Raw genomic sequence first — 25,207 nt, forward strand, 5'->3', positions numbered from 1 at the left:
TAAACCCTCACCTAAATTCACTGTTCAGACTCAGCCTTGCCATAGGCTATGTACCCAAAGAATGGCATACAGCAACAGTCATCCCACTCCACAAAGGTGGTGCCACAACAGAACCTGGGAACTATCTCCCTATAAGCCTGACCAGCCTGGTTTGCAAAGCTATGGAGCGAATTATCATGGAACTCATAAACAGAGACATTGGGAACCTCCAGACACTAGACCCTACCCAGTTCGGCTTTGTTAAAGGCAGATCCTGCCTCCTAAACTTAGTTGACTTCTTTGAAACAGTTACCAAGGCCATAGATGAAGGGAAGGTAGTCCACACAGCCTACCTGGACCTCGCTAAGGCCTTCAACACCATTCCCCACTCTGGCATCATAGACAAGCTTACCAGCTTGAACATTAACCCCTATGTCACGAGATGGGTGGCCAAGTGGCTCACGGATAGAACACACATGGTCAGAGATGTGGGTGTCATGTCCGACTCTAAACCAGTCACAAGTGACGTCCCACAGGGCTCGGTCCTGGGACCTCTCCTGTTTGGTATATACTTCTCTGAGGTCCAGGCAAGCACGGGAGGACTATGGCTGACCAAGTTCACAGATAACTGCAAACTGGGGGCCATAATCGACTCTATGGCTGACACAGACATCCTCCAGAAGGGGCTTACAGAGACAGACACTTGGTGTCAAAACCATGGCTTCAAGCTGAATGCCAAAAAATGCATAGTCATCTCCTTTGGAAAAAACAAAGTGCCCACAAATTACCACATAGGTGGTAATCCACTAGGTACGGAAAATGTAATTGGGGACCTGGGGACCCAGGTAGATAGTAACCTCTCCTTTGATAATCACATTGCCAAAGTGGTTAGAAATTCCTTCTATGTAGCTCACCTAATCATGAAAGGGTTCACCTCTAGATCAAGAGAGGTCATTGTGCCCCTCTACTCATCACTCATTAGGCCCATAATAGAGCACAATGCCCCATTTGGTATGTACCTTAATCGGCACATGCAACAGCTGGAAAGACCACAGAAGTACCTCACCAAAAGGATCATGGGCCTCAAAGAGATGCCCTATGCAGCTCGACTAAAGAAACTCCAGCTCTACTCAGTTGCTTACTGCCTGCTCAGAGGTGATCTATGCCTGACGTATAAGGCCATGTCCAACCCAGAATTAATGAACATGCTCCACCTCAAGAAAACCAAATCTCTTAGAGCCACATGCTCCAGTGAATTAAACCTCAGCACAGCAATCAACAGGACATGCTGGAGGGATAGATTCCTGTCCCAGACACTTCCCTCGCTCTGGAATAGAATCCCAGTTTATGTTAGGCAGAACCCCTCTCTGAATCTTGACGAGTGGATGGGAAATCGTAAATTTATCCCTGGGTTCACTTCAGTGGCCCTGCTAGACAGAGTCCCAGGAAACTAATTTAAAAGGGAGGCGAAAGCCAACACATTCTGGCTAGGCTTATAAATGCCCTTGACCAGATAGCCTAGTACCTACCTATAAACCTATGAACCTACACGCTCTAGGGACCCAAACCTTGTCACCACAATAAACAGAACATGCCAGAGGGATAGATTCCTGTCCCAGAGACTTCCCATACTCCGGAATAAACTACCTATCTATATCAAACAAAGCTCCTCATTAGCGCTCTTCAAGAAAAATCTTGATGATTGGATGGGAAATAGGAAATTCACCCCATGGATCACTTCTGTGTCTCTGCTTGACAGTGGCACAGGAAAATAAATTTCTTGGGTGGCAAAAGCCAGGGTACCTTTTTGGCTGGGCTTGTATAGGCCCCAGGGCCAATAGCCTAGTACCTACCTATGAACCTATGAACCTTTGAGCCTTGCCTAAAAAAGGTAAAATGGGGACAGCAAGAGCCTTGGCCAGTATTCAGAAGCATAGGGGCGACAGGTGCAAACCATCTGTAGCGAAGCAACGATGCTTGTCTATCATGTCATCACAGACAGACAGAGACTGGATCCTCTTTGAATGACACCAGAAGCTCAGCCAATTGTTGAAGCTTATCGTCTTTCTGTTATATTGCAGTATCACGTAGGTGAAGGTAAGATGCTACTCAAGGTCAGGGTCTTACCAGCCTGGGCTGCATGATCATAAAGCTACTATATATCTCTTGTCATGTTGTCCTAGGAGGTATGTCTCAGATCATTCACACGGACATGTACAAAGAACACGTCATATATGTACCTGTTCTGGAGTGATATAAGTGCTTGTGTTATGTGGCAGATCATAGCACCTGACAGACAACTGACAGTAACCTTCCCCTTGTCCAGCTGAGTGAGTGGAACATCTGTGTGCCTGACTATGAAGTCACCCATTACTAGTGTGTTGGTATGTTGTTTTGCCTTAGGGCCTATTGTGAGGCACACTGCTTTGGTGTATTATGTGTTTTCTGGCGTGTGCTTGGAGGTGCATGTTGCTTGCTTGTCTGCTTAGGAGGACACTCTCTTTTTCAGATTGATATTTGTATTCTCCGAGTATGGTAATGTGTATTTATGTGTGTGTTCTGCTGGTGCTTATATTGTAGGTGTATGTGAGACAGTCGGTGTTGTGGTTGTATGACCCTACTCCTCCTGACTGTATTGTCCAGTATTGGGTTGACAGAGCTTAGCCACTGGTTTGACCCTGTGTGTGCCAGCATGTGGTGCATCAACCCATATATGATATGGTCATGGCCTATGCATACAATACACTCACAATACACCTAGTATGATAAGCCTGCTGAGGTTAGCAAATGTGAAATAAACCTTTGGGCAAACTGTCAGCAAGTAATGTCTGTATTGCACCCTGTAACTCCATATTGCTTGCTGAATTGTAAAGACGTACTTAGTATGGATTAAGAACCCCGCACTTGCCAACTGTGTGTGTGTGTGTGTGTGTGTGTGTGTGTGTGTGTGTGTGTGTGTGTGTGTGTATGTGTGTCTGTCTCTCCCTGGGGAGAGAGAGCAAGTTTTTGGAGACTACTCACACCCCTTAAAAGTGGTATACTCATCTTTGTCAAGTCTGATGATGTCACCATCCTACAAATATACCTGTGGAAAGAAGAAATCCAAGTAATGTGTATAGCGCGTTGTGTAAATGCATGCTGCTGTAGTATCATGATGTACTTAGGAAGGAGTTTGAATCTCGCACTTGCTGACTGTGTGTGTGTGTTCCAAGTGTGTGACATCGTTGGTCAGTGTGGAGTGGGTTTTGATTTTTTTAGTGTATGATATCTCACAATGACAACTGTATGTGCATTACACATGTAAGATAGCTGTGGGGCAAAGCCATATATATACATGTGACCTCAATTATTTCATAGGTGGGTACTCTGCTTTCTTCATGAACATATCTGTTATCTTTTCCAGAGCGTGCTGGCACTTTCCAGACCTTAGGTCACTTCTGTATGCTAGTGACAAGCTTAGCCACTGCAGTGATCCCTGGGCTACGTCTTCTGTTTCACATCTACTCATCATGGTTTCTGTTGAAGAGTGTGAGTGAGGGTTTATGCTTGAGGTATATTTGAATCCTGTTCCAAAGCAAGCAAAGTCTGGCAAAGATGACTAATCATTATAGGTGTGCAACAATCTCTGTCAATCTGCATGCAAACCCTTTATTGCTTATGTGCTCCTCAGAGGGATTTCCAAAACCCTTTGGTAATGTGATTATCAAAGGAGAGATGACTAAACATATGGCTCTATGTATACATTAGTACCTGTTTCACATTTTGGGGGCTACTACCTATGTTGTACTCTGGGGATACTTTGTTGTCTAAAAGTGGATAACTATGCTTTCTTTGGCTTATAGCTTTACAGCATAAGTTTGACACCAGGTATCTGTCTCTATGATACCCTTTTGGAGGATATGTGTGTCATCTGGAGAATAAAGTATAGCCCACAGTATGCATTTTCATCAAACCTGGGCAAACATATCCCTAATGTGTTTACTTGTACCTAAGAAAGCTATATGCCAAACAGGAGTGGTCCCAGGACTGAGTGCAGGTGAATACCACTTGTTACTGGCATAGAATTGTACATGGAGGCTGCAAATGTTACGGTGTGTCCTACATCTGTGCGTCAGTTGTCAATCCATCATCTAACAATTGTTTATGGTCTGTCTGTTGAGGCTATGTATAATACCAGAATGTGGGATGGGTATGAATTGCTGGTGAGCTATAGCTTGGCTGTGTGGACCTCCCCTCCCTCACCTATAGCCTTGTTAACTGGATTGAAGTCTACTTGGTGTATTAGCCATGATCTGGGCTTTAGAGAACCTAAGTGGGTATGGTACAGTGTTTGCAGGTTCATAATGTCTCTGTTAATGAGTTCCATAATGCTGTGCTCCATAGCCTTCCCAATAACATTTGTCTAGCTTATAGGGTGAGAGTTTCCAGGATCTGTCGTAGTTCTACCCTTAATCAATTTATGTTAACATTTGCACTGGGTGTGACAAGGGTGGACAGGTCTAGGAATAAGTATATTAGAGGGTCAGCCCAGGTTTGAAGGTTAGTAGACCAAGCCAGATAGGCAGGATTAAGTTCGTCTGTACATGTGCTGAGGAGGGATGCAGAGTATATTGTGAAATAGATGCTAAGCGTGAAGCCGCCAGGTAACAGGAAAAGAGGAATGCCTAAGATGAGGTTTATGGCTGTGGTGAGAGAGGACATGCAGGTGGATGGCGTGACAGCGCAAGATGCAGAGGGCAGAAAGAAATGGAAACAGATGATCTACTGTGGTGACCCCTAATGGGAGCATTCATAAGGAGAAGAAGGATGTACAGACAGTTTGAATGCAGATTCCAGCCACATGCACGTGTTCTGCTGGGACGGTCTATGGACAGCCCCCACCCAACATTGCTGGGGCTGGTACTGGCACTACAGGAGCGGCTGTGACTTGCTGGACGTCCACGGTGACCTCCAGCTGCTGATGTCGCTGGCATACGTCCACGTCGATGTCTCAATCATTCCACACTGTCCTGGCACATGGACATGACATTGTGGAGGACATCCAATGTCTCACCCCAATGTCTATCAATGACCTCAGTGTAGTTACGTATGGCACCTGCTAGGTCACGGATACTGTCAATTACAAAGGTGTAATGAGACCTCTGTGCCCTTAGCCCCTGTCTGGTATACCACTTCATTCATGTCTGTGTCTCCATGACAGCCTGGAACATGCGTGTGGTAGAAAGAGGTGTGGCACATCTGCCAGGGGCATGATGACCAGCAGTGCTCTGATGAGAACCCCTGGGCATCTGCCTATGTGGTATCGTTCCAGATATCTGGCTATGGTTGCTGTGTCCTGATACATGTGCCATAGATACCACACTGTCCTGGCCAGTGCCAACCATACACTGTCCCTTAGCTAAGGGCAATGGTGATGATGGATGTACAGGCAGTATGACTGTGTGCATGGATTGGGGGGGCTTGTGTACTGCCAGTTGGTGTCCCAACAACAGGCCCTGACAAACCTGCCTGTGCCTCAACACACTTATCCTCATCATCACTGTCTGTCTCAGTGACATCAGGTTCCCTGCTGTACTGAACCAGCCCCACCTCGGCACCTGTGAGAGGAAAACAGGAAACACACATTAAGTCCTGAACATGACTTCAGACCAAATGCACACATGCGCACATGCACACATGCGCACAGACGCACATGCGCACATACACACATGCACACACACAAAAATACACTCCTCCCTAAAGCAGACACACAAAACACCAGCAATCACAGAACATACACAATAGCAGGTGATGGTGGGGTACAGTATCACAAGCAAAACAGTCATATAACACATGTCAGCATGCAGGACATGTGTTGCTCAACAGCATGCAGTGCAAGTGTAGTCAGTCCTTGTTACTAACAGTATACATGGTTTTGATGCATGTGCTTTGTTATTAGGTGATGGCCCTCCCCCTGGAACACAATGCATACAAGGACACAACATTGCTGTGCAGGTATTCATAACCCTGTAATGTACTGTGCACCATAACTCACAGGTGTACATACCATTGCTGGATGTGTATCTGTGTGTCAGATAGGTATCCAATGCTGATTACAGCCTCTGTGTCTTTAGCAAATAATTGTGGACACATTTTTAGCATGTGCATGATGAGTATTCATACAACATCATCAGTGGTGCATGGATAATTGATGGAATACCATTCGGCCACATACCCAATGTACGGTACTTATGGTGAGTGTAGATCATATTGTGGACATGCCAGTCTCATCCATGACATGGCATGCTAAAACACAACTGCATATTTAAACACTACACATACCCAATGTGTGTCATATGACCTAGCCACTCAATAGCATCACAAGACATATATGTGTCAGTTGTGCAAATGGTGATTGGTATGCATACTGTTTAGAGGTGCATATGTGTGCACACACGCAACATTAAGGTGTATAGCAATGAAAGCTATGTGTAGTACTGTGGTTACAATAACTGGATGGGGTATAGTACCATAGGCCATCATCATGAAGCATCAGGTGGTCACTCAAGGCTACAAATGTTTCTCAAACCAGCACCAATCATGCTGCACCAGAACTGTACTACCTTGGCTAAATTCACCATTTCAGAACCAGTTCTTACATGAGTTCATAAGGAGGCCAATAAGGAACATTCCCTGACATGGATGTGTAGTGTGTTGCAGAGTGTTTAAATGCCCCATGATAGGCCTCTACCCCTCAGGTATATTATGTGTAATGTGTGGATGAGATTTTGGATCCTGGAGTGTGTGTCTTTACAGAGGGTTTGGGAATCCTTTATGTGTAGCATGTTAAAATGCTCTATGTATGACATAGATGTGTATGTTATGTGCAAGTTGAGTATCAGCTGTAACTATCCAATGGTCACTACAGTCATTTGTTTGAGATGGTCTGGGTATTGCATGTGTTTGAGGCAGCTAATCACATTAGTGAGATGTGCGTGCTCTTACACCAAACATGCACAGCATGCATTATGGGTAGGTGTGTTACATGTGTACATGGCCTACACCTTAACTATGGCATGCACTTTTTATTTACAATAATAAATGTTGAACACACTCACCAGCATCTGTCCACTGCATTGATGTCACCCCAGAGGGATCTACATAGAGATGAGACCGTTTATCATTGGCCACAAATATGGCATTGCTACTGTGTGTTTGCAATCTTACAGTACAACAGTTTACATTCACAGGGCTACAGATTATGTTCCAAATGATCAGTATTGCACAACAACAGGCTCCACATCTTTGAACGACACACTCCACATCTCACATATGCATGATCTACCAATACAGATAACAGTAGTCTACAGATATGCCATGTTACCTGCATGCTCCATGTGTGCTTGCTGGGTGGCTCCAACTTCCATCATGGTGTATGTCTGCTGCTGTTGTTGTTGGGCAGGTGCCACCAGACTCAGGAGCAGCTCATCCACTCTGGTGAGGGGAGGATGGATATAACACCACCTCCTGTTGCAAGTTGTTGTCTACACACATCAGCAGCATGCTGACGGACATGTCTGAGAAGATCACTGCAGTAGTGGAGTACCTGCTCATATGTCCGGTTATGCAGGCCTACCTCATTGACCCTGCAGACAACATCTTGCCACATTGCAGTACACTCCTGCTGGTCCTGGCTGGTTTGTGAGAACATGAGACGGTAGTGCTGAATCATACTGCTAGTAATGATATCATCTTCAGCACTACTGTAACTGGGGTTCCTGTGATGGGCCATGATCCCTGGAAGACATAAATACAAAAATATGTCTGAGAAAGTCATATGGCACATTTAACATTATACAGTACAGATATCACTGAACTGGCAAATATAGCAACCTATAAGCTAACCGAGAGTGAAACACTGTAACTGCCACTTATCACTGATCACCCCACAACTGCTTGAAAGTGCCTTGCTCACTCTCTATCTAATGAACCATGTTCTGCACAGCAACAAAATAAAATCACTATATAAGACTATACAAGAGTACCTGGCACAGTGTTTGCAACATGATGCACCACCTAGCCACAGCAGTTATACATCAAGCTGATGTGTAAAGAAATATATCATCCATCACAATAAGTGTAAGGTACAGTAAATGTATTACTATTATACCACACAACTTGTTAATGGCAAACCCATGGCCAAATATGTGCACAATTGGGAATATAGGTCACATACTGCTGTAATACACTATGAATGTTGCTAGATACTCAGTTATATGTTTTAGCACACATATGTCAAAGGACATGTTTCAGACATACCCACACACACATCAGACATAATTACAGGACACAAATGTATGACAACCCAGATAAGTTTTCAGTGTGTATTATACAGTACTGTGTGTCAGTACTTACACAACCTTAATCTTGAAAAATGTAATCTGTGATGAATACAGGGACCACACAAAACAGTGGATGCAAGCAATGTGGACATACACCATACTTTGCTGTACAGGCCCAGAGCTTCAAGTAGCACTACAGTACACAGAGGATTTGCATTCAACATCGGTACCAATCAATAATGATAGATATAGTGCTTTAGCCTCCAATGACACACCCTAGTTAAAACCAAGGGAACTAATCACACTGTATGAAAGAGCACTTGTTCTGCCTAGCAACAGAATACACAGCTTTTGCTATGATCAAAGCAAGGACCCACAATACCATGACATAAACAGTTTCCCACTTAGCTATCCCACAGATACATATCTTTGACGTATTCACAAACATATTGACCATCACAGTCAGTCAACAGTACAGAGAATCTATTGCAACAAGTAGATGTAGGTGTGTATTAGTATATATAACTATATATATATATATATATATATATATATATATATATATATATATATATATATATATATATATATATATATATACATATACACATCCATTGGTCTACATATACATATGTATGTAGGCACATATACATTTCACCTTTCATAGCGAGAATATCAATTATACAAAGGATGTAAGGTGTACAGTAATGTAATAAAATCACACAGTCTTGAGATAAATGCATTGAAGCTGTTCACAGCCCAGGTAGCGTTAGCAGGCCTTACTGACTTTAACATTGCAAACTGAACAAACCACCCACAGTGTTTAATCACCACATGTCATATACCAGCACTGTATGCTGTCTTGTTTGTCACACACTAAAACCTACATACAAATATGCACATACTAACCTTCAACAACATATATATCTCCCCCCTTCACAAACAGTTGCAATATGTCCCCTGCTCTATGCACATATACAGATGTGAATATTTATGATACATATATATTTCTCCGTATGTGTGTGGCATACACACACAAGGTTTACACTGTTGTAAGTCCCTGGACCTCACAGCTGAACTGTTGGGCCTTGCTGCAACACAAACAGGTGTCACATATGAACACACACTAACATTGGGGGGGGTATATATGGCAACAGATGCTAGATAAGCATACTAGACTGCTACAGCAGTTGCCAATGCTAAGTTACACTTTAATATGACTATCATGCATGTGTTGTTCTGTCACACCCATGTTTATATAATGTCAGCTCTAATCCCCCCAACAGCCATTGGCCACACTACTGCACAGAACACAGATAACATGGATCAGATCTTTGACATTTAATGCTGAGCTACACATTTCACAGGTATGTCCCACTACCCACAGGTACACACAGTATTGTCCATAGCAGTAGTTAAGCAGAACATCTGTGCATAAAGAAGTACTGCTGCCACATATGAATGGTTCACATTATGTAGACTATTCTTCAATAACATCTACTACATGCCAGTAAATACATATGTGTCACATACCTTTCCTTTGTATGATTTGGTAATATTTATTTTTCCTTATCTCTGTCTCTCTGTCTCTCTCTCTCTGTCAGTCTGTGCAATAGAGTGATAGAGTTTGTTGGCAGAGATTGCAGCCTGCTTTTGTAGGAATTTGCACATGAGCATGTGAAGGCCTCTGCACCAATTAGTGGCCACCATTTGCTAATTGCATACAGCCTGCTGTGTAGTAATTGCAGTAATCACTGTCATAGCAACCCAGTACTATAAATTGCTGAGTCATGTAGGCATGGCTCTTTCAGCTTTCCAAGATGGAGATCATCCTTGTTTGCTGTGGACATCATTGTTTAAGACAGAAGGTTGGTATAGTTCTTATATCAGAAGCCAGGGGTGTAGCGAGATATTTAAATTTTGTGCTTAGACCTAATGTTGCTGCTTCCAGTATCTACTTGTCAGTGTAGAAATGTACTCATCCCTCAAAATGCTACCCCAAGATACATGGAAAGATGTACTGTCTTTTCAACTGTTACAATTAACTGCCATACAAAGCTAGTTATTGAGATGTATTCCTTTGGCACAAGAATTGTTTGTGAACTGCTATACTGTGAATATTCATGCACACAGTTCTAAACACTTTGTGCTTTTTTAGTGTTGACATTAGCACAAGCTGCTCAGAAAAACTGGACACATTTCATTACAGTGAGTATGCTTACCTACAACCTTGGGAGACCCTGCACACACAGGTATATTCTACATTTGGGTAGGGTTACAGAAGTACAGAGTGTGTAAGTACTATTGTGTGGATTTTATCTTGCTGGACTTACAGGGTAGCTATGTACATGTTAGTTTATCAAGGCAAGTAGTCTGTCTCCATAACTCCCAACTGTGGACCTATCCACATGATAGCCAGAGAATAGCCTGCTATTTTTTGTCTGTGCACCACTCAGGTCATTTCAGTAATAGAGCAATGGCATTGTTACAATTGGTTGCTACCAGTACATATCTACATCCATTTGTATTTCAGTGTTGTATTCCTACATAAGGGTATGCTTCCGAAACTCCTTCCAAAGCTATTTGCACAGTGTTTAACAGCAGAAAGGCTGATATGCCTCTGTGTTTCTGCCTCTGCCCGACCTCTCAACCACTCAGGTACATATATGAACAGACTCAGGGAAAAGTCAAGAAAAAGTCAGGGACAATCAGGGACACCTTTAAAATATCAGTGCCATTAAGTTGAGAAATTGAGAGAATCAGAGCATATGAATTAATACACCTTTTCTGAAGTAAAAGAAGTGTCTAACTCTTAATTATTGTCATTATTCATTAAGTGTAATTCACCATCTTTCTGGCCAAAGTCAGTAGTTTTCGGAGGGATTCAGAGGGACAGAGCTAACATTTGTTTCAAAATCAGGGACATCCCTGAAAATTAGGGACAGTTGGGAGCTATGGTCTCTGCCCTAAACAGATATGCAAGTGTTTGTCCAGCTGTGATTGTAAAGTGATGGTGTAACATTATTTCCTGCTAGAATGGCTATTTCTCTTATCACAGTCATGAAATGTAACCCCACAACAACTGTTGGTCAATATCCACAGAAGAAGTTGTGTGGTATGGTATTACTATTTTTCCTTTACATTCACTCATTCTGATGCATGATATATTTATTTAAGCACCAACTTGACGTATATCTACCGTGGCTTAGTGGTACTTCATGTTGTGTAGTGTGTGCAGGGTACGAGACTTACAGAGGTGTTTTATTTTGCTCCTGAGCAGAACAAGGGCCCTCACATACAGAGTGACTAAGGCACTTTTAAGCAGTTGTAAGCAGGTTTGCGTGGGTTTGCGCATTGCAAAGCGCAAACTCATGCAAACCCACTAACTACTGCTTAATACTGCTTACTCCCACTAACCCCCACGCTCATTTCTTTGAAAGCAAAGAAAAATGGGGAGATAGGAAAGTGGCAAAAAACGGGCACAAAGATGGAAAGACAGTATGGAAAATAGCTCGGGATGTGCAGGACGGGTGTAGGGAAGGTCCATAGCTGCCCATTTTTTCAACAGCAACAGCTGTGCATATGCAATAAATTTGAAGATAGATATGAACCCTTCAACCCCTGAGAGAGGGGTGAGGACAACAAAGTATGTTGTAATGCCAATTAAATAACATTTCATGTGTCCAGTGGAGGTGTTTGCAAAATGGGCAGCTATGTATGAGGCGTCATTTTTTTTTTTGGGAGCAGATTGCCCTTTTTTTTCAGGTGAGAGTGGAATGTGGGGTAGGGGAACTAGGTATATTTGGGCAGGTAGGTTGGGGAGGTAAACAGACAAGACAAACAAGACACATACAGGGGTGGTATACGACACGTGGTGGGTGAACACCTTTGACAGGGAGGGATGTTTGGAGATTGCAAGCCCATGAGACCCCAGATGGAAACAGTGGGACTGAGGTCCCCACCCATGGGCAGTCAGCACTGCACTTTAATGGCCCAGAGGGTGGCTGTGCTGGGGGCTGTGTAGGAGGGGTAGGCTGACCCGGGAGTTGCACCACTCAGGCCTCAAGCAGGCGTAGAGGTTTTGCAACATACCATTCAATCTATATATGCACCACAGCCCAGACTGTTCAAAGGGTGATAGGTGGTCCTCCTCCACCCATGCTTGCACGGGGGGCTGAGCCCCATCCCCTGCAGCACTTCCACCTGAAGGTGGCACAGGGCCAACAGAGGAGGAGGTGCCAGGTGCCATGACCAGCTGAGGTGGGACAGGTGGATCCACTGGGACTGGCCTTCCCATACGAACTATGTTTTGGAGAGTTTAATAAAGATATGGGTTAGTAAAAGTCAACAGCATTCCCAATTAGTTATAACAGCATGCAGAAGTATTCCCATTAACCTAACACACCAGATTTTCAACAGTTGAAAAGCAAGCATAACACATGCATATATCGAACAATAGTGGACATTACAGCAGCATGCAGGTTGAATTGATGGCAACAGGCCGGCAATATTGTGGTATTTTAACAGGGCACATACATAGAAATAAATGAAAATATTTATAAACCTATAGGGCATATGTCTCAACAAATGTTTTGAGATTAGACATACCGATTGTGGTGTGGAATTGCATTTTTTATGCACATACAGTAGGGTTGAAAAAGATAGCTCACTTAGCAACTTATATATCCTTCTAGTTTTCACTACATTCCAATTAACTGCAGTTATATGTCCCTTACATGTATTATTACACTACCCAATGTCCTTATATTGTGCAATTGGATTTTGCTAGATCATTATATACATGAACTGTATCTTACATACAAACTGTCAAAGATGCAGATGTTACTGCAACATATTTTGAGAGTTGCTCACACACACTACTGCTAAGATGGTGCACTGACAGCTCTACTTTCATATAATTATCTAGATATGTTCAGGTGAAAGTATCAGTTATATGTTAACAGCTCCCTACATTTCTGGCAGCACACTGACATTTCTGGGGAACACAATACCAAGCTACTCATGTGCCAGACTAACCTGTACATGCTGGGCATGAACCAACAGTTGAGGGCTGTAAATATGCATAAAAGCTACTGGCACTCCCTTCATCCACATTATATGGGCCTACCCAAATGTGGGTTGACACTGCTTAATACTACACTACTATTTGTAGAATGCAACAGTACAACAACATATCAAAGGAAATGACACAGACACACTCCAGGAATTATACATTTATTAAAGGATTATTACACCTTTATTTATTGGGTTAAAACATTGTTTGAAGGCTCTCTCATTTATTTTATATAACAGTACATGCAAAATAATTACTAACCTGCCTGATGACACAGCCTTTGCAGCCTATCTTTATGGGCTTGCTGGTTCATAGCCCGGACACCTGCAGCTGTGAAGTAAATGCTGTGATATTAAGACATACCTATCCATAGTATAGACAAGCATAGCAATTCTTAACTACTTAATACAATGGCAACTTACTCAGTACTGGGCATTAGACATCGCACCAGATTCCTGGATCCACTGGTCCAGTTGATCCTCCCTACATCACTTCAGGTCAGAATAATGGTGCCTGACCTGCTCAACAGTCAGAGTAACACCAGTGGCACTGGTGAGATCACGGGCAAGACTGTTCCAGGCCTACGTTTTATATTGGGTACCCTGGTACTGGCCCCGCAGGAGTCTTGCCTCATGATTGTGGACAAAGAGCCAAACCATTACTTTGGACTCCTCAATGCCCCAGCATTGCGCTCTAAATCGAGTGCCTTCTCCAACACTGGCCATGCTGACTGCAGAAGGAAGCTACAACCAGTTATAGCAAGTATTCCCACCTGTGGAGCTTAAATATGCCTAATTTCCCGCACTTATTTGTGATTGGCCACTTTTGGAAAAACTCAGCTGTAGGCATGCCTGCTTAGCTGATGTTGGCAATGTTTAAAATTCCTTTGATAGATATGTGTCTGTTGAAAGTGCATGTTTATGAAATGCTGTCATGGCTTAGTGGTTAAGTACTGTGACTATAGTACACAGTATCCTGAGTTTGAGCCCTGTCACTGCTTTTTATTTTCCTACTGGGCAGACTTGACTGGTTAAGGTACAGTAAAGAAGGTGTGGCCGTGTTTAACCGACTTTGCTCAACTTTGCCCGACTTTGCCCAACATTGCTCACCGTTGGTCGACATTGTTCAACATTGCTCGACGTTGCTTGACATTGCTCAACGTTACTCGACATTGCCCAACATTGCACTGGTTAGCACGGTGTGCAGCTACGCAGAAATACATTGTGGTTGCGCTGGTTAGCGCAGTGCGCAGCTACGTGCAAAGACATTGCGCTGGTTAATGCGGTGCGCAGCTATGAGAAATTGGATTTAAATATGCTCAGTACTGGAAAAATGTGCTTAGCAGTACTTTATATTGCTTAAAATAGGGTACTTATGCCTCAGAATGCATAACCACTGGTCTTTGGTGCAGGCTGGAGAAGTTGTTTGACTGCAACTGAGCTACAAAATATAAGTATTTTTTGATTATTTTAACAGATTACTGTTTTTATCATTTAATATATATAAAGCACTTTGTCTATTCAGAATCTTCAGAAATCTTTTTCTGTTTAAAAACTTTCATAGCTTGTTGTCTTAGGCTATTGTATAAACTGAAGCATTTACTCTGTGTAATTATCTCTTGGCTAGTGGGGGCTGGTTCTTTTGTGTTCTTGTAAAAATAAAGTTGTTGTTCTGGTCTTTGGTGCAGGCTGGAGAAGTTGTTTGACTGCAACTGAGCTACAAAATATAAGTATTTTTGATTATTTTAACAGATTACTGTTTTATAATTTAATATATATAAAGCACTTTGTCTATTCAGAATCTTCAGAAATCTTTTTCTGTTTAAAAACTTTCATAGCTTGTTGTCTTAGGCTATTGTATAAACTGAAGCATTTACTCTGTGTAATTATCTCTTGGCTAGTGCGGCCTGGTTCTTTTGTGTTCTTGTAAAAATAAAGTTGTTGTTCTGGTCTTTGGTGCAGGCTGGAGAAGTTGTTTGACTGCAACTGAGCTACAAAATATAAGTATTTTTTGATTATTTTAACAGATTACTGTTTTTATAATTTAATATATATAAAGCACTTTGTCTATTCAGAATCTTCAGAAATCTTTTTCTGTTTACAAACTTTCATAGCTTGTTGTCTTAGGCTATTGTATAAACTGAAGCATTTACTCTGTGTAATTATCTCTTGGCTAGTGGGGGCTGGTTCTTTTGTGTTCTTGTAAAAATAAAGTTGTTGTTCTGGTCTTTGGTGCAGGCTGGAGAAGTTGTTTGACTGCAACTGAGCTACAAAATATAAGTATTTTTGATTATTTTAACAGATTACTGTTTTTATAATTTAATATATATAAAGCACTTTGTCTATTCAGAATCTTCAGAAATCTTTTTCTGTTTAAAAACTTTCATAGCTTGTTGTCTTAGGCTATTGTATAAACTGAAGCATTTACTCTGTGTAATTATCTCTTGGCTAGTGGGGGCTGGTTCTTTTGTGTTCTTGTAAAAATAAAGTTGTTGTTCTGGTCTTTGGTGCAGGCTGGAGAAGTTGTTTGACTGCAACTGAGCTACAAAATATAAGTATTTTTTGATTATTTTAACAGATTACTGTTTTTATCATTTAATATATATAAAGCACTTTGTCTATTCAGAATCTTCAGAAATCTTTTTCTGTTTAAAAACTTTCATAGCTTGTTGTCTTAGGCTATTGTGTAAACTGAAACATTTACTCTGTGTAATTATCTCTTGGCTAGTGGGGCTGGTTCTTTTGTGTTCTTGTAAAAATAAAGTTGTTGTTCTGGTCTTTGGTGCAGGCTGGAGAAGTTGTTTGACTGCAACTGAGCTACAAAATATAAGTATTTTTTTGATTATTTTAACAGATTACTGTTTTTATAATTTAATATATATAAAGCACTTTGTCTATTCAGAATCTTCAGAAATCTTTTCTGTTTGAAAACTTTCATAGCTTGTTGTCTTAGGCTATTGTATAAACTGAAGCATTTACTCTGTGTAATTATCTCTTGGCTAGTGGGGGCTGGTTCTTTTGTGTTCTTGTAAAAATAAAGTTGTTGTTCTGGTCTTTGGTGCAGGCTGGAGAAGTTGTTTGACTGCAACTGAGCTACAAAATATAAGTATTTTTTGATTATTTTAACAGATTACTGTTTTTATAATTTAATATATATAAAGCACTTTGTCTATTCAGAATCTTCAGAAATCTTTTTCTGTTTAAAAACTTTCATAGCTTGTTGTCTTAGGCTATTGTATAAACTGAAGCATTTACTCTGTGTAATTATCTCTTGGCTAGTGGGGGCTGGTTCTTTTGTGTTCTTGTAAAAATAAAGTTGTTGTTCTGGTCTTTGGTGCAGGCTGGAGAAGTTGTTTGACTGCAACTGAGCTACAAAATATAAGTATTTTTTGATTATTTTAACAGATTACTGTTTTTATCATTTAATATATATAAAGCACTTTGTCTATTCAGAATCTTCAGAAATCTTTTTCTGTTTAAAAACTTTCATAGCTTGTTGTCTTAGGCTATTGTATAAACTGAAGCATTTACTCTGTGTAATTATCTCTTGGCTAGTGGGGGCTGGTTCTTTTGTGTTCTTGTAAAAATAAAGTTGTTGTTCTGGTCTTTGGTGCAGGCTGGAGAAGTTGTTTGACTGCAACTGAGCTACAAAATATAAGCATTTTGTGATTATTTTAACAGATTACTGTTTTTATAATTTAATATATATAAAGCACTTTGTCTATTCAGAATCTTCAGAAATCTTTTTCTGTTTAAAAACTTTCATAGCTTGTTGTCTTAGGCTATTGTATAAACTGAAGCATTTACTCTGTGTAATTATCTCTTGGCTAGTGGGGCTGGTCCTTTTGTGTACTTGTAAAAGAAAGTTGTTGATCTGGTCTTTGATGCAGGCTGGAGAATTTGTTTGACTGCAACTGAGCTACAAAATATAAGTATTTTTGATTATTTTAACAGATTACTGTTTTATAATTTAATATATATAAAGCACTTTGTCTATTCAGAATCTTCAGAAATCTTTTTCTGTTTAAAACTTTCATAGCTTGTTGTCTTAGGCTATTGTATAAACTGAAGCATTTACTCTGTGTAATTATCTCTTGGCTAGTGGGGGCTGGTTCTTTTGTGTTCTTGTAAAAATAAAGTTGTTGTTCTGGTCTTTGGTGCAGGCTGGAGAAGTTGTTTGACTGCAACTGAGCTACAAAATATAAGTATTTTTGATTATTTTAACAGATTACTGTTTTTATAATTTAATATATATAAAGCACTTTGTCTATTCAGAATCTTCAGAAATCTTTTTCTGTTTAAAAACTTTCATAGCTTGTTGTCTTAGGCTATTGTATAAACTGAAGCATTTACTCTGTGTAATTATCTCTTGGCTAGTGCGGGCTGGTTCTTTTGTGTTCTTGTAAAAATAAAGTTGTTGTTCTGGTCTTTGGTGCAGGCTGGAGAAGTTGTTTGACTGCAACTGAGCTACAAAATATAAGTATTTTTGATTATTTTAACAGATTACTGTTTTATAATTTAATATATATAAAGCACTTTGTCTATTCAGAATCTTCAGAAATCTTTTTCTGTTTAAAAACTTTCATAGCTTGTTGTCTTAGGCTATTGTATAAACTGAAGCATTTACTCTGTGTAATTATCTCTTGGCTAGTGGGGTCTGGTTCTTTTGTGTTCTTGTAAAAATAAAGTTGTTGTTCTGGTCTTTGGTGCAGGCTGGAGAAGTTGTTTGACTGCAACTGAGCTACAAAATATAAGTATTTTTTGATTATTTTAACAGATTACTGTTTTATAATTTAATATATATAAAGCACTTTGTCTATTCAGAATCTTCAGAAATCTTTTTCTGTTTAAAAACTTTCATAGCTTGTTGTCTTAGGCTATTGTATAAACTGAAGCATTTACTCTGTGTAATTATCTCTTGGCTAGTGGGGGCTGGTTCTTTTGTGTTCTTGTAAAAATAAAGTTGTTGTTCTGGTCTTTGGTGCAGGCTGGAGAAGTTGTTTGACTGCAACTGAGCTACAAAATATAAGTATTTTTTGATTATTTTAACAGATTACTGTTTTTATAATTTAATATATATAAAGCACTTTGTCTATTCAGAATCTTCAGAAATCTTTTTCTGTTTAAAAACTTTCATAGCTTGTTGTCTTAGGCTATTGTATAAACTGAAGCATTTACTCTGTGTAATTATCTCTTGGCTAGTGAGGGCTGGTTCTTTTGTGTTCTTGTAAAAATAAAGTTGTTGTTCTGGTCTTTGGTGCAGGCTGGAGAAGTTGTTTGACTGCAACTGAGCTACAAAATATAAGTATTTTTTGATTATTTTAACAGATTACTGTTTTTATAATTTAATATATATAAAGCACTTTGTCTATTCAGAATCTTCAGAAATCTTTTTCTGTTTAAAAACTTTCATAGCTTGTTGTCTTAGGCTATTGTATAAACTGAAACATTTACTCTGTGTAATTATCTCTTGGCTAGTGGGGCTGGTTCTTTTGTGTTCTTGTAAAAAAAAGTTGTTGTTCTGGTCTTTGGTGCAGGCTGGAGAAGTTGTTTGACTGCAACTGAGCTACAAAATATAAGTATTTTTGATTATTTTAACAGATTACTGTTTTTATAATTTAATATATATAAAGCACTTTGTCTATTCAGAATCTTCAGAAATCTTTTTCTGTTTAAAACTTTCATAGCTTGTTGTCTTAGGCTATTGTATAAACTGAAACATTTACTCTGTGTAATTATCTCTTGGCTAGTGGGGGCTGGTTCTTTTGTGTTCTTGTAAAAATAAAGTTGTTGTTCTGGTCTTTGGTGCAGGCTGGAGAAGTTGTTTGACTGCAACTGAGCTACAAAATATAAGTATTTTTTGATTATTTTAACAGATTACTGTTTTTATAATTTAATATATATAAAGCACTTTGTCTATTCAGAATCTTCAGAAATCTTTTTCTGTTTAAATCTTTCATAGCTTGTTGTCTTAGGCTATTGTATAAACTGAAGCATTTACTCTGTGTAATTATCTCTTGGCTAGTGGGGGCTGGTTCTTTTGTGTTCTTGTAAAAATAAAGTTGTTGTTCTGGTCTTTGGTGCAGGCTGGAGAAGTTGTTTGACTGCAACTGAGCTACAAAATATAAGTATTTTTGATTATTTTAACAGATTACTGTTTTTATAATTTAATATATATAAAGCACTTTGTCTATTCAGAATCTTCAGAAATCTTTTTCTGTTTAAAAACTTTCATAGCTTGTTGTCTTAGGCTATTGTATAAACTGAAGCATTTACTCTGTGTAATTATCTCTTGGCTAGTGGGGGCTGGTTCTTTTGTGTTCTTGTAAAAATAAAGTTGTTGTTCTGGTCTTTGGTGCAGGCTGGAGAAGTTGTTTGACTGCAACTGAGCTACAACATATAAGTATTATTTGATTATTTTAACAGATTACTGTTTTTATAATTTAATATATATAAAGCACTTTGTCTATTCAGAATCTTCAGAAATCTTTTTCTGTTTTAAAACTTTCATAGCTTGTTGTCTTAGGCTATTGTATAAACTGAAACATTTACTCTGTGTAATTATCTCTTGGCTAGTGGGGGCTGGTTCTTTTGTGTTCTTGTAAAAATAAAGTTGTTGTTCTGGTCTTTGGTGCAGGCTGGAGAAGTTGTTTGACTGCAACTGAGCTACAAAATATAAGTATTTTTTGATTATTTTAACAGATTACTGTTTTTATAATTTAATATATATAAAGCACTTTGTCTATTCAGAATCTTCAGAAATCTTTTTCTGTTTAAAAACTTTCATAGCTTGTTGTCTTAGGCTATTGTATAAACTGAAACATTTACTCTGTGTAATTATCTCTTGGCTAGTGGGGCTGGTTCTTTTGTGTTCTTGTAAAAATAAAGTTGTTGTTCTGGTCTTTGGTGCAGGCTGGAGAAGTTGTTTGACTGCAACTGAGCTACAAAATATAAGTATTTTTGATTATTTTAACAGATTACTGTTTTTATAATTTAATATATATAAAGCACTTTGTCTATTCAGAATCTTCAGAAATCTTTTTCTGTTTAAAAACTTTCATAGCTTGTTGTCTTAGGCTATTGTATAAACTGAAACATTTACTCTGTGTAATTATCTCTTGGCTAGTGGGGCTGGTTCTTTTGTGTTCTTGTAAAAATAAAGTTGTTGTTCTGGTCTTTGGTGCAGGCTGGAGAAGTTGTTTGACTGCAACTGAGCTACAAAATATAAGTATTTTTGATTATTTTAACAGATTACTGTTTTTATAATTTAATATATATAAAGCACTTTGTCTATTCAGAATCTTCAGAAATCTTTTTCTGTTTAAAAACTTTCATAGCTTGTTGTCTTAGGCTATTGTATAAACTGAAGCATTTACTCTGTGTAATTATCTCTTGGCTAGTGGGGGCTGGTTCTTTTGTGTTCTTGTAAAAATAAAGTTGTTGTTCTGGTCTTTGGTGCAGGCTGGAGAAGTTGTTTGACTGCAACTGAGCTACAAAATATAAGTATTTTTTGATTATTTTAACAGATTACTGTTTTATAATTTAATATATATAAAGCACTTTGTCTATTCAGAATCTTCAGAAATCTTTTTCTGTTTAAAAACTTTCATAGCTTGTTGTCTTAGGCTATTGTATAAACTGAAACATTTACTCTGTGTAATTATCTCTTGGCTAGTGGGGCTGGTTCTTTTGTGTTCTTGTAAAAATAAAGTTGTTGTTCTGGTCTTTGGTGCAGGCTGGAGAAGTTGTTTGACTGCAACTGAGCTACAAAATATAAGTATTTTTTGATTATTTTAACAGATTACTGTTTTTATAATTTAATATATATAAAGCACTTTGTCTATTCAGAATCTTCAGAAATCTTTTTCTGTTTAAAACTTTCATAGCTTGTTGTCTTAGGCTATTGTACAAACTGATAACTTTACTCTGTGTAATTATCTCTTGGATTTGGGGCCCTGGTTCTTTTGTGTTCTTGTAAAAATAAAGTTGTTGTTCTGGTCTTTGGTGCAGGCTGGAGAAGTTGTTTGACTGCAACTGAGCTACAAAATATAAGTATTTTTGATTATTTTAACAGATTACTGTTTTTATAATTTAATATATATAAAGCACTTTGTCTATTCAGAATCTTCAGAAATCTTTTTCTGTTTAAAAACTTTCATAGCTTGTTGTCTTAGGCTATTGTATAAACTGAAGCATTTACTCTGTGTAATTATCTCTTGGCTAGTGGGGGCTGGTTCTTTTGTGTTCTTGTAAAAATAAAGTTGTTGTTCTGGTCTTTGGTGCAGGCTGGAGAAGTTGTTTGACTGCAACTGAGCTACAAAATATAAGTATTTTTGATTATTTTAACAGATTACTGTTTTTATAATTTAATATATATAAAGCACTTTGTCTATTCAGAATCTTCAGAAATCTTTTTCTGTTTAAAAACTTTCATAGCTTGTTGTCTTAGGCTATTGTATAAACTGAAACATTTACTCTGTGTAATTATCTCTTGGCTAGTGGGGGCTGGTTCTTTTGTGTTCTTGTAAAAATAAAGTTGTTGTTCTGGTCTTTGGTGCAGGCTGGAGAAGTTGTTTGACTGCAACTGAGCTACAAAATATAAGTATTTTTGATTATTTTAACAGATTACTGTTTTTATAATTTAATATATATAAAGCACTTTGTCTATTCAGAATCTTCAGAAATCTTTTTCTGTTTAAAACTTTCATAGCTTGTTGTCTTAGGCTATTGTATAAACTGAAACATTTACTCTGTGTAATTATCTCTTGGCTAGTGGGGCTGGTTCTTTTGTGTTCTTGTAAAAATAAAGTTGTTGTTCTGGTCTTTGGTGCAGGCTGGAGAAGTTGTTTGACTGCAACTGAGCTACAAAATATAAGTATTTTTTGATTATTTTAACAGATTACTGTTTTTATAATTTAATATATATAAAGCACTTTGTCTATTCAGAATCTTCAGAAATCTTTTTCTGTTTAAAAACTTTCATAGCTTGTTGTCTTAGGCTATTGTATAAACTGAAACATTTACTCTGTGTAATTATCTCTTGGCTAGTGGGGCTGGTTCTTTTGTGTTCTTGTAAAAATAAAGTTGTTGTTCTGGTCTTTGGTGCAGGCTGGAGAAGTTGTTTGACTGCAACTGAGCTACAAAATATAAGTATTTTTGATTATTTTAACAGATTACTGTTTTATAATTTAATATATATAAAGCACTTTGTCTATTCAGAATCTTCAGAAATCTTTTTCTGTTTAAAAACTTTCATAGCTTGTTGTCTTAGGCTATTGTATAAACTGAAACATTTACTCTGTGTAATTATCTCTTGGCTAGTGGGGGCTGGTTCTTTTGTGTTCTTGTAAAAATAAAGTTGTTGTTCTGGTCTTTGGTGCAGGCTGGAGAAGTTGTTTGACTGCAACTGAGCTACAAAATATAAGTATTTTTTGATTATTTTAACAGATTACTGTTTTATAATTTAATATATATAAAGCACTTTGTCTATTCAGAATCTTCAGAAATCTTTTTCTGTTTAAAAACTTTCATAGCTTGTTGTCTTAGGCTATTGTATAAACTGAAACATTTACTCTGTGTAATTATCTCTTGGCTAGTGGGGGCTGGTTCTTTTGTGTTCTTGTAAAAATAAAGTTGTTGTTCTGGTCTTTGGTGCAGGCTGGAGAAGTTGTTTGACTGCAACTGAGCTACAAAATATAAGTATTTTTGATTATTTTAACAGATTACTGTTTTTATAATTTAATATATATAAAGCACTTTGTCTATTCAGAATCTTCAGAAATCTTTTTCTGTTTAAAACTTTCATAGCTTGTTGTCTTAGGCTATTGTATAAACTGAAACATTTACTCTGTGTAATTATCTCTTGGCTAGTGGGGCTGGTTCTTTTGTGTTCTTGTAAAAATAAAGTTGTTGTTCTGGTCTTTGGTGCAGGCTGGAGAAGTTGTTTGACTGCAACTGAGCTACAAACTATAAGTATTTTTGATTATTTTAACAGATTACTGTTTTTATAATTTAATATATATAAAGCACTTTGTCTATTCAGAATCTTCAGAAATCTTTTTCTGTTTAAAACTTTCATAGCTTGTTGTCTTAGGCTATTGTATAAACTGAAACATTTACTCTGTGTAATTATCTCTTGGCTAGTGGGGCTGGTTCTTTTGTGTTCTTGTAAAAAAAAGTTGTTGTTCTGGTCTTTGGTGCAGGCTGGAGAAGTTGTTTGACTGCAACTGAGCTACAAAATATAAGTATTTTTGATTATTTTAACAGATTACTGTTTTTATAATTTAATATATATAAAGCACTTTGTCTATTCAGAATCTTCAGAAATCTTTTTCTGTTTAAAACTTTCATAGCTTGTTGTCTTAGGCTATTGTATAAACTGAAACATTTACTCTGTGTAATTATCTCTTGGCTAGTGGGGCTGGTTCTTTTGTGTTCTTGTAAAAATAAAGTTGTTGTTCTGGTCTTTGGTGCAGGCTGGAGAAGTTGTTTGACTGCAACTGAGCTACAAAATATAAGTATTTTTGATTATTTTAACAGATTACTGTTTTTATAATTTAATATATATAAAGCACTTTGTCTATTCAGAATCTTCAGAAATCTTTTTCTGTTTAAAACTTTCATAGCTTGTTGTCTTAGGCTATTGTATAAACTGAAACATTTACTCTGTGTAATTATCTCTTGGCTAGTGGGGGCTGGTTCTTTTGTGTTCTTGTAAAAATAAAGTTGTTGTTCTGGTCTTTGGTGCAGGCTGGAGAAGTTGTTTGACTGCAACTGAGCTACAAAATATAAGTATTTTTTGATTATTTTAACAGATTACTGTTTTTATAATTTAATATATATAAAGCACTTTGTCTATTCAGAATCTTCAGAAATCTTTTTCTGTTTAAAAACTTTCATAGCTTGTTGTCTTAGGCTATTGTATAAACTGAAACATTTACTCTGTGTAATTATCTCTTGGCTAGTGGGGGCTGGTTCTTTTGTGTTCTTGTAAAAATAAAGTTGTTGTTCTGGTCTTTGGTGCAGGCTGGAGAAGTTGTTTGACTGCAACTGAGCTACAAAATATAAGTATTTTTTGATTATTTTAACACATTACTGTTTTTATAATTTAATATATATAAAGCACTTTGTCTATTCAGAATCTTCAGAAATCTTTTTCTGTTTAAAACTTTCATAGCTTGTTGTCTTAGGCTATTGTATAAACTGAAACATTTACTCTGTGTAATTATCTCTTGGCTAGTGGGGGCTGGTTCTTTTGTGTTCTTGTAAAAATAAAGTTGTTGTTCTGGTCTTTGGTGCAGGCTGGAGAAGTTGTTTGACTGCAACTGAGCTACAAAATATAAGTATTTTTTGATTATTTTAACAGATTACTGTTTTTATAATTTAATATATATAAAGCACTTTGTCTATTCAGAATCTTCAGAAATCTTTTTCTGTTTAAAAACTTTCATAGCTTGTTGTCTTAGGCTATTGTATAAACTGAAACATTTACTCTGTGTAATTATCTCTTGGCTAGTGGGGCTGGTTCTTTTGTGTTCTTGTAAAAAAAAGTTGTTGTTCTGGTCTTTGGTGCAGGCTGGAGAAGTTGTTTGACTGCAACTGAGCTACAAAATATAAGTATTTTTTGATTATTTTAACAGATTACTGTTTTATAATTTAATATATATAAAGCACTTTGTCTATTCAGAATCTTCAGAAATCTTTTTCTGTTTAAAAACTTTCATAGCTTGTTGTCTTAGGCTATTGTATAAACTGAAACATTTACTCTGTGTAATTATCTCTTGGCTAGTGGGGCTGGTTCTTTTGTGTTCTTGTAAAAATAAAGTTGTTGTTCT

Source organism: Protopterus annectens, chromosome 4.part1 (genome assembly GCF_019279795.1).
Source record: "Protopterus annectens isolate FY-2018-M chromosome 4.part1, PAN1.0, whole genome shotgun sequence".
In the NCBI taxonomy this organism is placed as follows: Eukaryota; Metazoa; Chordata; order Ceratodontiformes; family Protopteridae; genus Protopterus; species Protopterus annectens.